Below are 12177 nucleotides of genomic sequence, written 5' to 3'. Positions count from 1 at the left end.
TGTGGACCTGAAGTGAATAAAATAAACAAAATAAAGGAGAAAAGTAATTTTAGATATTCTTCTGAAGTGGGTATCTGAATGAGACAGTATCTATGACATTTTATTTTCTTTCTTTCCACACAGCAATTTGAACTTCAGATCAGAGACTAGTGCTATCTTAAAGATGCAGGATATCCTCCTGATTTAAAAAAAAGTCACACAAATGGGTGGGCAGAGCAATCATTGGCTCTTTTAAGGCACGAACACAGTGACTGAGGAAAGTGTCTTGTCTGACAGTATCTCAGGTTAGAAAAAGCCACCTCAGGACTCTCAGGCATACAATTCTCACCATAATTTTTTCTATTAATTCATCTGATATCTCTCTAAGGAAAACATTATTGCCTCAGGATTTATAACCCTATATGTAAGTATGCAACAGAACATAGATTTCTTTGTAGGTTTTTTCTAGAAATTACAAATAAATACTATTAAGACTGCAATTGAAATGAGGTAGAAAAATAGGCTTAGCTTTGGCTTTGTTACCTGTGAATCTAAATTTGAGTGAGACATTATCAGTCATTGTCTTTTCAACCTCCTGAAGCATTAGAGGGTGAAGTACTCCCGTGAGGAAAATGCAGACAGGAAACTTATTCCACAGTTCCTCATTAGGGCAAGAACCTCAAGGCAATTCCGACATTGCTGCTGTCCCCTGGCATTCATGAGGCAGTAGGTTATGGCCAATTAATCCATCTACTGTTGACACTTATTGTTCTACTACCAGCCTGCTCCCATCTTGTGAAGTTCTCTCGGCAATGTTCAGGAAAACATATATACTTTCTTCTCTTAAAGGCTCATGCTCAGAATGTCTTTGGCTTAAATAGCACCAAGTTTGCTGTGAGAACTCCTTATGTCATCTTACGAACCCTCAGCATACTGTCTAGATCTCCCTGTGGATGGTATTTGCAAATTTTATTGTTACAGCTGTGTGCTTCTTTGATTAAATAAACAAGTTCACCTATCATTTTAATTGCAAGTTCATCCTGCAGGCTGTTATTTATTCTGAATGGAGAAACCATACAGATTTGATAAGGCTGAAGCACAAGCTGAGGGTAGTCTGTTGTAAGCAGTGGAGGAGGAAGCTGAGAGGCAAAGGAGCCATTTTCCTGAAATCAGTGCATCACCCTAGTGCATCAGTCTGTAAAATACTAAGTGGAAGTTGATTGGCTATTCCTATGTCTTTTTAAACCTCACTTGTGTCTAGTAATATTGAAATTTGTAACATTTTAGCCAGACTCTAGTAATGTCAACATGACTGCTGATGCTTTTAAAAAAGCTTGAGAAGAGCTGGTTATTTTCTCAGCTGATTGAATTTTGCCACATCGCAAAATGTGCATGCATGTCAATCTCTTGAAAATGTGTTTTGGTCTGTTAAATCATAATACATACTACAGTGACTGAACTATAGCACATCCCATTAAGACAGCTGCAAGCCTACAGCTATGTTTTAAAGGGCATTCCACATCCCCTGTGTTATCACAGTTAATTACAGGAAGACTCACCAGTTCGAATTCTGTCTTTAATGTGAACCTATTTGAAATTCTGATTTGAATGAGGACCCTTTGAGGAATACAATCTATAAACTCAGAGCCAAGACTTCCACTGCATATAAAATGAGTCCCTTCATTGGCCATGAAGTTTATCTGAGTTAGAAAGAAATTACAAATACAACACAAAAAAAAAGAAAACTTTGTGACAATTTAACAATATAATTTTATATCTTAGGGTAAATTTTGCAGTCTTTTCTAGGGAAGATCCCTATCTTGTCCAGAGAGTTGTTAGGGAAATTATTACTCTTTCAGCTATTACTGCAAACATTTCAGTAAAATGTTTCAGATATATTTAAGCACATGACTAAATAAAAAACAATGAAAATGTAAGCATTTGTATTTATGCATTGTCTTTGCAGAAAATAGCAGTGAGGCAGGCTGAACCAAGAGCTGCTCTGCTCTTCATAAACTACCACCAGGCTTAACAGCTTTTTAAGGAAACAGCTATCTGTGTTTCCACTCAGTCAGCATGGGGAGGAAAAGAAGAATCCTGATGCACTTTGACTGGCTGTGTTTTATCATCTCTATGAAATCACAATAAAACTGAGCTGCCAGCATTGTGCAGTATGCATACAGCTCCCACAGTCACCTTACCCCATCACCAAACTGGTAGCTTTCAGCTGCTACATCCCCTGTGCTCAACATCATGCTCTCGATCATCTGTGACCCTCATAAATAATACATAAATTATTAGGTATATTTAATAATAATAAAAAGTCTCAGTGACTATTCATTGATCAGTTGATCCTTACCCTAAGATGTATTTCCTGTCACCCATGAGTGCCCTATCAGATGTGACTTCAGGTGGAAAACACCTATCAGAGACAGTAACAGCATCAGTGTTCCTCCCTAAAACACTTTGCTATCTGCACCAGAAAAACATGCAAAACTGTTAGGCATCTTCGCTGCCTTAAAGTAGTTCATGAAACCCTATTCAATATCCCTTTGGTGTGAACACCATCAGTAAGAAGGAGACATGCAGCTGTCCTGGGAACCAAGTGCTCCAGTATGCAGGACACAGCTACATTTGTCTGGCAGTGCAGCTTTAATGCATTCCAGCAGCTTCTAGCTGAGAGCAAAGCAGGCAGCACTAGCCCACCACACTAGAGCTCCCACGTCTTAAAATATGCAGTAGCTGAATGTCAATTATTATCACTTTGTGACCAAACATGCACAGAATAATTTGAAGATTAATCTGAAGCACAGGTAAGTACATACAAGTCAGTATAAGAAAAAACATAAATGGTATGCGCTGCAAATAATTACTGCAAACACATCAATGCAAACTATTGGTCTTCATGAACTGACAAAACTGAAAAATAATGGTTATGCAGCTGTTACTTGCTGCTTTAATCTGATCTGGGATAGTTAAAGTATAAAAAATTTAGCAGCATTTATCAGAAAAAACAATCCATTTATTTGAGTCTAGTTCTTAATTGTATTAATAGTCACCGGATGCTTTTAGTGCTCTAAGAAATGCACCATGGCTGAGTTCTGTGTCATTCTTAATTTAATTAAGAATTAATTTTATTGTGCTCAGAGGAGGATGGGGAAGGGGAAGAAGGCTGAAAAGGACGTTTGCATGAATGATCTCATTCGTGCACCAGGACATTGCTTGAAATAGTCATCATGCCCATGACAAGTAGATTATTGATTTTTTGAAATCCTTTCTTTGGTAAAAGTATTTTGACAATTTGAAGATTCATTATGAGCATAGGCAAAATTTATCTATAGTTTGTCAGTGACATACAGGCAGCATTTTAAATTTAAGGCTTAACTTTGTGATATGTGTGTTACTCTGTGAATTAATTTCTGTTAATTGACCCTGATGAACACAGAAAAGTTATGAGATCAATAATATTTAGGTACTTATCTGCCTACCACAATCTGTGCTGAATTTGAGAAGACAGTATTTTCCAATACATTTTTTTAACTGGGAAGAAAACTGTCAACGAAGATAAACTATCTTTAAATCAGAAAATAGCTTCTTTCCTGCTGTCTTATCAAACAACACCATATAGTCTAGAAAAATGTGCTTTCTGAATTGCTAATGGGAAAATTTTTATGTCTTGGACTAAAAGTTATGACACCTATTTGGGTAAGCATATTTAAATAACTTTGCCTCCTAGAAATAAAGCAAAGTATGTGGGAGTGAAATATTTAGTATTATTTTTGCCAGATGGGTGGGAAAATATTGGAAAAAATTACAGAAATGCAGGTGTTACCCTAAAAAAATTAAGCAGGAAAGTGCAAACAGAAAATAAAATTTAGGAGACATAAGTGTCATCAGAAGTTAAAATCCAGAACTTGAAACTCAGCTATGAATATCAGTGAGACACCGTAAAGGTGCCAAAATTCAAAAATTTTGCAGAAAATTAATAAATATTTCATTAATGTTGAATTAAAGATTATATTGTTATTGGTAGTTAACTGGGACAGGGCAACATGGGCTGAATGGCTCAGCATGTGACCCTGGTAACTAAAAATGCTGCAGGATCATCTCCAAAGAGCTGGAGATGCTGAGCATGACACTCAAGGGCTACTGAAGAGTAAAAAGTAGAGGTCATTGACTGATCACAAAATCAGGCTGTAAAGCACTGCTCACAATAAGATATATTGGAATGAGTCCTGGAATGTCCTCAGCTTTGTCCAGGAACTCTCTGATCCATTGACAGATGGTAAACATCCAAACAGAGTTGTGCTCCAAAGGGTTACCAGCATGACAAATGTGGCCCAGCACTTGGGGCCCCTCACCTCTCAGGAATGGAGAGTCCACTCTGATGGGTTCCCAGATGTTATGTTGAAAGAAAAATTATTCAGCCATCTACAATTACTATATTTCCTATATTCCTATATTATAATTCCTATATTTCTAAAAGGACTAAAAAGATGATTTAGGTACAATATTGAAGATTTTTGTTTATTCAGAAAGAGAAAAATAAATTATTGCTGCAGTTAGCTCTCTAAATACTATATTTTATCTGAGTTACAAACCAAGGCAGGGACATGACACTGAATTCATAAAAAAATGCAAAGCAGTTCAAAGGTCTTGAAGAAATTATGCTTAAGCAATATAATGCTACTTGATCAAATTGTAAAGAAGGTAAATTCTCCCATAAGTATTTTGTAATTCAACTATGGCACAAAATAAATTATTATCTTTTCCTGTATTTGTTCATGTGTTGATATATAATACATAATGCATACATCATGCATTTTTAAAGAGTTGTCTCAATATTTATCTAGCATATAGGTATGATAGCTAATTTGGAAAGTTAATGAATTCTTTTTCTTGACTAAAATAAAAGATTCTTTATTTTTATTCCAGTTACAACTTTCTGTTCAAGAGCAATCTCTTGCTTAACATAAGGAAACTCATGTCCTGCAAACCTGCATTATTTAGTACTCTCCATATTTCAATGTATTATTTAACTTTCAACAACATACCTGAAGAGATAATCCAACACAACAGTAGCCAAGCAAACATCCTTTTCTTTCTAAAACTTCAGATAAATAATAGTAATTATTTGTGGTCTTTATTTTAAGAATAATGAACTGTGAAGGTTAGCTTCAGGTAATGAACCGGGTTTATTGCTATAAGCTCATAACAAAGCAAAACAAAAGAGAATAATACTTCATCTTTCATTCAGGAATCTACTCCGCATGAACTTCTCTCTTACAGATTGTAAGTAAATTCAAACAAAAGTTAAAGAATATGCCAAAACATAATAATACTTCCAAGCCAGTGCAACTTGATAGTCAGTGTCAATTACTACTTTTGTTAATGGAAAACAACAGCTAAGGTGAAAAAATTAATACAATTCTAGAATGTACGTTAAACAGACTAGTAATGCTTAATACATGTGCTTAAATATCTGTAATCATAACAATCGAATTATTTTCAACATAAAACTTTGCTTACAGTACAAACTAATCTATATAGCTGCCCAAAACACATGTTCATTTTTCAAAACTCTGATTTCTTTTAGTAAGTAAATTTGTAAGTGATTTTAAAATACAGGGACATGAGTTACAAGAAATTTGAATTCAAATCAGTAAATAACTCACACACTTGAAGTTCCATCATTGATTTTCAGGCCTATAGAGTGCAAAACCCATAAATGTAAGTATTTACATCCCTGCAGGAGAAATAACTTAATTACACCACAAACTACTGTTATCAGTTTAGCAACAAAAACCAAGGATTTGCTGAAAGTAACACTGCTCATTTTTCCAGAATGTTATTTTAAAGGCATGAATAACTCAGACACAGGAAATATGGTTTTCACTCAAACTAATATTGACCAAATTACACTCAATTTGATATTTTTAGATACATTTATAAGCTTTTCTTATTTTTAAAAATTTATAATTGGGGTTTATACTTGGGGTAGACTGAGGAGGGACTCTGGGAACTTTTGGAATTTTTCTTCCTGTTCTTTTCCTTCTTCAACTGATCTTCTCTCACTCACCTGCTGATTATATACCTTAATTTATTCACGGAAAAAAAATCCCTATGTTTTTGCTCAATACAATCATGAGCAGCACTGCAAATACTTCACACTTTAAAGGCAGATAATTTATTTCAGTGTTTCTGCTGAGATTGAAAACAGTGGTGCCATGAAAAACTCTAAAATCTCTAGCAGTGAATGAAAAATCAAAAGCACATCAGAGTCTCATGCACATTCAGAAATCATTCATGTGTAGCAAAAGAAACATTATTATTCCTTTCTGATATTGCTATATTATTATATTTTCTAAATGTAAATCGAGGGATTAAACAACTGAATAAAAGCATGTTGATTTTAATGTCAGGTTTACCCTCTGCAGAATAGAAAATACAGGAAATTCTCTCTTTATTAACAATCACTATATTGTGCAGTAGAGCTTTTCCATAGTTTCTTGCCATTTATAATAAAATAAATGTATCAGTGAGCAGTGGAAAGCCTCAGCATTAAAACCTCTCACAGTGCACTGGATTCAATTCTTTTGTCCCACTAACCATAAGGACTTCTTTTCCCCACTCTTTTTGCCCACAGGATCAAGATTTCAGGAGTTGGGTCTCATTTTTTTATACATATACCTGAATATGTCCAAATCTACATTTGTTGTCTTTAAGACTCCAAATAAATCTATGTCCAAATCTACATTTGTTGTCTTTAAGACTCCAAATAACATAGAGATGGGGACCCATTCTTGCTAACCTTCTTTGCCTTATTTGTCTTTTTTACCCTGTTGTGATTGACCTGACAATTGAAAAAGTAGATTAAAATCTGCAAGACCAGTATCAGGTTGGTGAATATCAAAAAGACTTACAAAGCAGGTAAGACGATTAAGGAAAAATATTTTATTAAAAAACCAATATAACTGGAAGAAAGTAGAGGCTTTTAGGCATACAAGACCTTTCCAAGTCTGAAACAGAAACATTCCAATAATTTTTGCCACAGTGGTTGCTGCTACTGTTACACACAAAAGACTACTACTGCTTCTTGGAAGGTGTTGAACTGCACTATATATAAAGTTTTAAAATATTATTTCTGAGATCATGGCTATATTACAAATCAGAGCTTGTATTTCTTTGGGTTCGTTAATAACAAAAGTCAATTTTCACTGAATAATCAGCTATGTTTCATTAAGCAGACCCTTGGTTGTTATGCAGTAACAATTTTTTTTTACTGGGAGTGTGAAGACAGAACATTGGTCATTTTATACACAGGCAGCAGAGCTATCAAATCAAAGCTATTGGATATTTACATTATGATAGCTTTTATGTGCTCAAGTCAGAATTGTTGTCACGCTGAGCCAGCTACCAGTCAAACAGAGCACCCTGCTCTCCTAAGATTAGAAATGTAACAGTAACTAGATATTCTGAAACAACATTGGGTCCTACTGGGTCCAGGCTTCAGTAATTATATGGGAATGGCTTCCTTGCTGCACCAGCATCTTCCTTGCTCCTGGTAGCCTGGAGAAAATCCAAAGCCTGCTGAAGCAAAAATACTTGTTAGCTGATTACTTGGTTTTATTCTATTCTACTTATTGAACTGTTTAGGTTGAAAGTGAATAATTCTGGATACAGATTTTCTGGAAGACTCGAGTACGTCACTTTGCCACAAATTAAACATCAGTTAGTACCAGAAGAACTGATCATTACAAGGAATGCTCTGTGCGGTCTGCCTTTGGAACTGACTGGAATAGATAAGCAGTGTTTCACAAATGATTGAAAGCCTTTGCTAGCAGGAGCATGATGACCCAGACAGAGCTCTCCAAGAAGCAGCAGCTGCTCAGGTCTGTGGCTGCAGGGAGGGCTCAAGCCCAGCATTAGGGTTAGGAGACAATGGAAAAGACACCTCTGTGTGGTGGGAACAGTGGATTATCTGCTCTGCCCAGTGGTAGGGCTTAAAGTGGAGGTGTGGATGTAGAAGAAGAGTGTAAAGAGGAGTGTAAAGAAGAGACTGAGGAGTGTAAGGGAGTGAGAAAGATAGTGGTAAGGTCACACCCTTCCACCATGAGAAAAACACAGCGGATGCAAACTCAGCATGGATCGGAGGAGCCCCGACTTTCTTGCCATCAGACTGTAGGAAGAGACCTGAAAGATGATGGTGAATTGAAACAGGTCCCCACTCAGAGAGGTTAAAGAGTCCCCTCCCAGTGTCCCTTGTCTTCCCAGGAGCCCTTAGAAAATAGGTATAAGGGCCTGGAACTTGGCAGATGACAGTGGACACGAAGGTCCATCTGAGGGGTCTCCCAGATTAGCACAGGCAACTGGATGGATCATTATACAGGTAACAGGAAAAGAAGGCTGTAGTGGGTAATTCCCTTCTGAGGGGAACTGAGAACCCTCTGTGCTGAATAGACCCAGCCCAGAGGGAAGTCTGCTACCTCCCTTGGGCAAGGGATACTACCATAAGACTCTCTGGACTAATTCAACCCACTGCTGGTTGTGCAGGTCACCAGTGATAACACTGACGACAGAAATGTCAGGATAAAAATAATCTCAGGCCACAACAACCCCTGCAGCATTATAGGCTGGGGCAGAGAGGCTGGAAAGCTGCTGGGTGGAAAAAGGACATGTGGCTGCTGGTCAACAGTGTCTGAACACAAGCCAGCTGCGCCCAGGTGGTCAGGAAGGCCAAGGGCATCCTGGCCTGTGTCAGCAATAGAGGGGCAGCAGGACCAAGGAAAAGATTCTTTCCCTGTACTGAATGCCAGTGGGGTGACACCTTGAATTCTGTGTTCAGTTCTGGGCCTTTAAATTCTGGAAGGATGGTGGTGCTGGAGAGAGTTCAGAGAAAGAAACAGAGCTGGGGAAGAGTCTGGAGCACAAGTCTGTTCAGGCACAGCTGAGGGAGAAAAGGAGGGTCAGGGTGACCTTATAGTTCTCCACAACTAAGGAATGGGGTTAGGTTAATCTGCTCTCCCACAGGTAAGGATTGTTCTGTTCTCCCACAGATCCAGAGAGAGGATGAGAGGACACCATCTCAAACTGGACCAGGTGAGGTTTAGGTCAAGCATTAGGAGAAATTTCTTCTTGGTAAGGGTGATTAGGCATTGGAATGGGCTGCCCAGGGAGGTGGTGAAGTCACTGAGCCCAGAGGTGGTTAAGGGAAGACTGGATGTGGCACCCAATGCCCTGGTCTAGTTGACATGGCGGTATTCAGTCATTGGTTGGACTTGATGACCTCCAAGGTTGTTTCCAATCTAATGGATTCTGTGATTCTAATAAAAAATTATAAGTTTTTCTTCTGAAGTGTTCAGAACAGCATCACTTCTCATTAGTTTTATATATGTCCTTAATTATTCTGATAATAAATTTAGAAGTACCGTTCCAACCCTTCAAAGTAGTTAACAGCAATAAACTAGTTGCCATGAAAGAGACCCACACACTGCTGTTGCTTTATTTTCCGTGCATAACTGCCTGGGAAAAGATAAATGAAATTAATAAGCGCTCCTTCTATTGAAAATTACAATTCCCTGCAGTCATGGGGTGTATCCTCTCTTCCTCCTTTAGACTAAAACTGTGACTACTTATACTTACCTGGCAGGGGAGACACCATGATCAGGCAGGTGGTTTTCCCAGGGCGAGGCTCTTTCCTTGCACTCCGGGATGTGCTGACCCCTGGGATTTCCCCAAATGCGGGAAACTTGACTGCATAATTTGTGGTAGTGGGGGACTGCGTTCGCGCTCTCCCCTGGTTTTTTGGGTTTTTTTGGTTTTTTTAGGGGTGGAGCTTCCTGTGTTGCTGCTGAGTGGCTGATTATAAGAGGCCTCTGGGGAGCGCGGCGACCTGGAGCGGGCAAACAGGGGTGTGGTGAGTCTCTGGGGCGTATACAAGGCAGTTTGCGCGGCAGTTTGCGCAGGCAGGGCAAGCAGGCAGGGTTACCAGCTCTCTTGCTAGTAAGGAGTCCTCTGTGTTCTTTGAGGTCTTTCTGCTGCCTGGTTGTGTTTGAGGTGTCTGTTCATAATGGTTTCTACAAGGTCAAAAACTGTGGCTGGTACAAGTGTAAGTGACCAAGTCAAGCCATCCAAAAAAGATGTTTTTGTTCAGACCCATCTGTGCCCAGAGTGTTTGAGCTTATCGGTGGCTTCAGGGAGTGTTGTGGAGGAGACCTGCCTGCGCTGTGAACAAGTGAACGACCTCCTTTCACTGGGGACTGAGCTTAGGGAGGAAGTTGAAAGGTTAAGGAGTATCAGGGAAAGTGAAAGGGAAATAGACTGGTGGAGCTCAGCCCTTCCATCTTTAAGGGAGGCCTTCGACCGAGAGACTGAGGATTTATATGCCTCCCGCTCTCAGGCAATAGAAGGGCACCCGGTAGATGAAGAGGAGTGGAAATGGGTCCCCATTTGGGGAGGTAATAGCAAAAACTCCTTCCCATCCCCATCATCCAGCCAGGTACCACTTCAGAATAGGCATGAGGTCCTGGATCTAGAGACCCAACTAGATGATTTAGGAAAAAATTGTCTGCCCTGTGAACCCCCCAATTAACCTCTAACATCAAGAAGAAAAGAAGGGTAATCATAGTAGGTGATTCCCTTCTGAAGGGAACTGAGGGCCCCCTATGTCGACCAGACCTATCCTACAGGGAGGTCTGTTGCCTCCTTGGGGCCTGGGTACAAAATATCACTGAGAGACTTCCTGGGCTGATTCAGCCCTCTGATTATTACCCACTGCAGATATTCCAGGCTGGCGGTGATGAGATTGAAAAGAGGAGTGTCAAGGCAGTTAGAAAGGACTTCAGGGTACTGGGTCAGGTATTTGATAGGGCAGGAGCACAGGTAGAGTTCTGCTCAGTCCCTTTGGTGGCAGAGGAAAATGAAGAAAGAAACAGGAGAATCCGCATCATCAACAAGTGGCTTAAGGGTTGGTGTCATCGGCAAAATTTTGGATTCTTTGATCATGGGGAAACTTTTACAGCATCTGCTCTGCTAGAACCAGATGGGGTACATCTCTCTGTTAAAGGCAAAAGGTTTTTAGCTCATGAACTGGCAGACCTCATTGAGAGGGCTTTAAACTAGGTTTGAAGGGGGAAGGGGGAGCAGCTGAGCTATCTGGAAGCAGGCCCAAGGCTTGCAAGGCTAAGTCAGGGGTGAAGTCAGTAGCCCAGCTGAGATGCATGTATACCAATGCACACAGTCTTGGGCAACAAACAAGAAGAGCTGGAGGCCATGGTGCAACTGCAGAACTGTGATGTAGTTGCCATCACGGAAACATGGTGGGGTGACTCACATAGCTGGAGTGCTGCACTGGATGGATACAAGCTCCTCAGAAGAGACAGGAAAGGAAGAAGAGGAGGAGGGGTGGTCCTTTATATTAAGCAGACTTTCGATGCCGTAGAAATTGAAACTAAGGAAGATGGAAACTAAGGAATGCCTATGGGTAAGAATTAAGGGGAAGGCCAACAAGGCTGACACCCTACTGGGAGTCTGTTATCGTCCACCTAACCAGGAAGAAGAGGTAGATGACTTATTCTATAAGCAGCTAGGTAATGTTTCAAGATCCTCAGCCCTTGTTCTTGTGGGTGACTTCAACCTACCAGACATCTGCTGGGAACTTAATACAGCAGTAAAGAGGCAGTCCAGGAAATTCTTAGAATGTATGGAGGACAACTTTCTGTCACAGCTGGTGGGTGAACCCACCAGGGGAGGGGCTATGTTAGACCTGCTGTTTGCAAATAGAGATGGGCTGGTGGGAGATGTGGTGGTTGGAGGTCGCTTGGGGCAGAGTGATCATGAAATAATAGAGTTCTCAATATTTGGTGAAGTCAGGAGGAGCACCAGTAAGACTCTTACACTGAACTTCCAGAGGGCAGACTTTGGCCTGTTTAGGAGACTTATTCAGAGCATCCCTTGGGAAACAGCCCTTAAAAACAAAAGAGTTCAGGAAAGGTGGGCATGCCTCAAAACAGAGATCTTGAGGGCACAGGAAAAGACTGTCCCTGTGTGCAGAAAGATCAGTCAATGGGGTAAATGTCCAGCCTGGTTGGGCAAGGAGTTTTTGGAGGTACTTAGAAATAAAAAGAGGATGTATCAGCATTGGAAGGAGGGTTGGGTCTCTAAGGAAGTATTCAAGAAGGCTGCTGGAGCATGCAGAAA

General features: G+C 39.9%; 1 non-coding gene across 1 annotated transcript; it reads left to right on the top strand.

Moving 5' to 3' along the window:
- The first annotated feature begins 9613 nt into the window (after positions 1-9613).
- LOC129133729 (U1 spliceosomal RNA) lies at positions 9614-9778 on the top strand. The gene has a single exon (XR_008536041.2). It is a non-coding gene; the product is annotated as a U1 spliceosomal RNA (small nuclear RNA).
- Positions 9779-12177: the final 2399 nt, after the last annotated feature.

Source organism: Agelaius phoeniceus, chromosome Z, assembly GCF_051311805.1.
Source record: "Agelaius phoeniceus isolate bAgePho1 chromosome Z, bAgePho1.hap1, whole genome shotgun sequence".
In the NCBI taxonomy this organism is placed as follows: Eukaryota; Metazoa; Chordata; class Aves; order Passeriformes; family Icteridae; genus Agelaius; species Agelaius phoeniceus.
The sequence above is the reverse complement of the archived record's forward strand: the minus strand, read 5'-3'. Positions and strand labels throughout refer to the sequence as shown.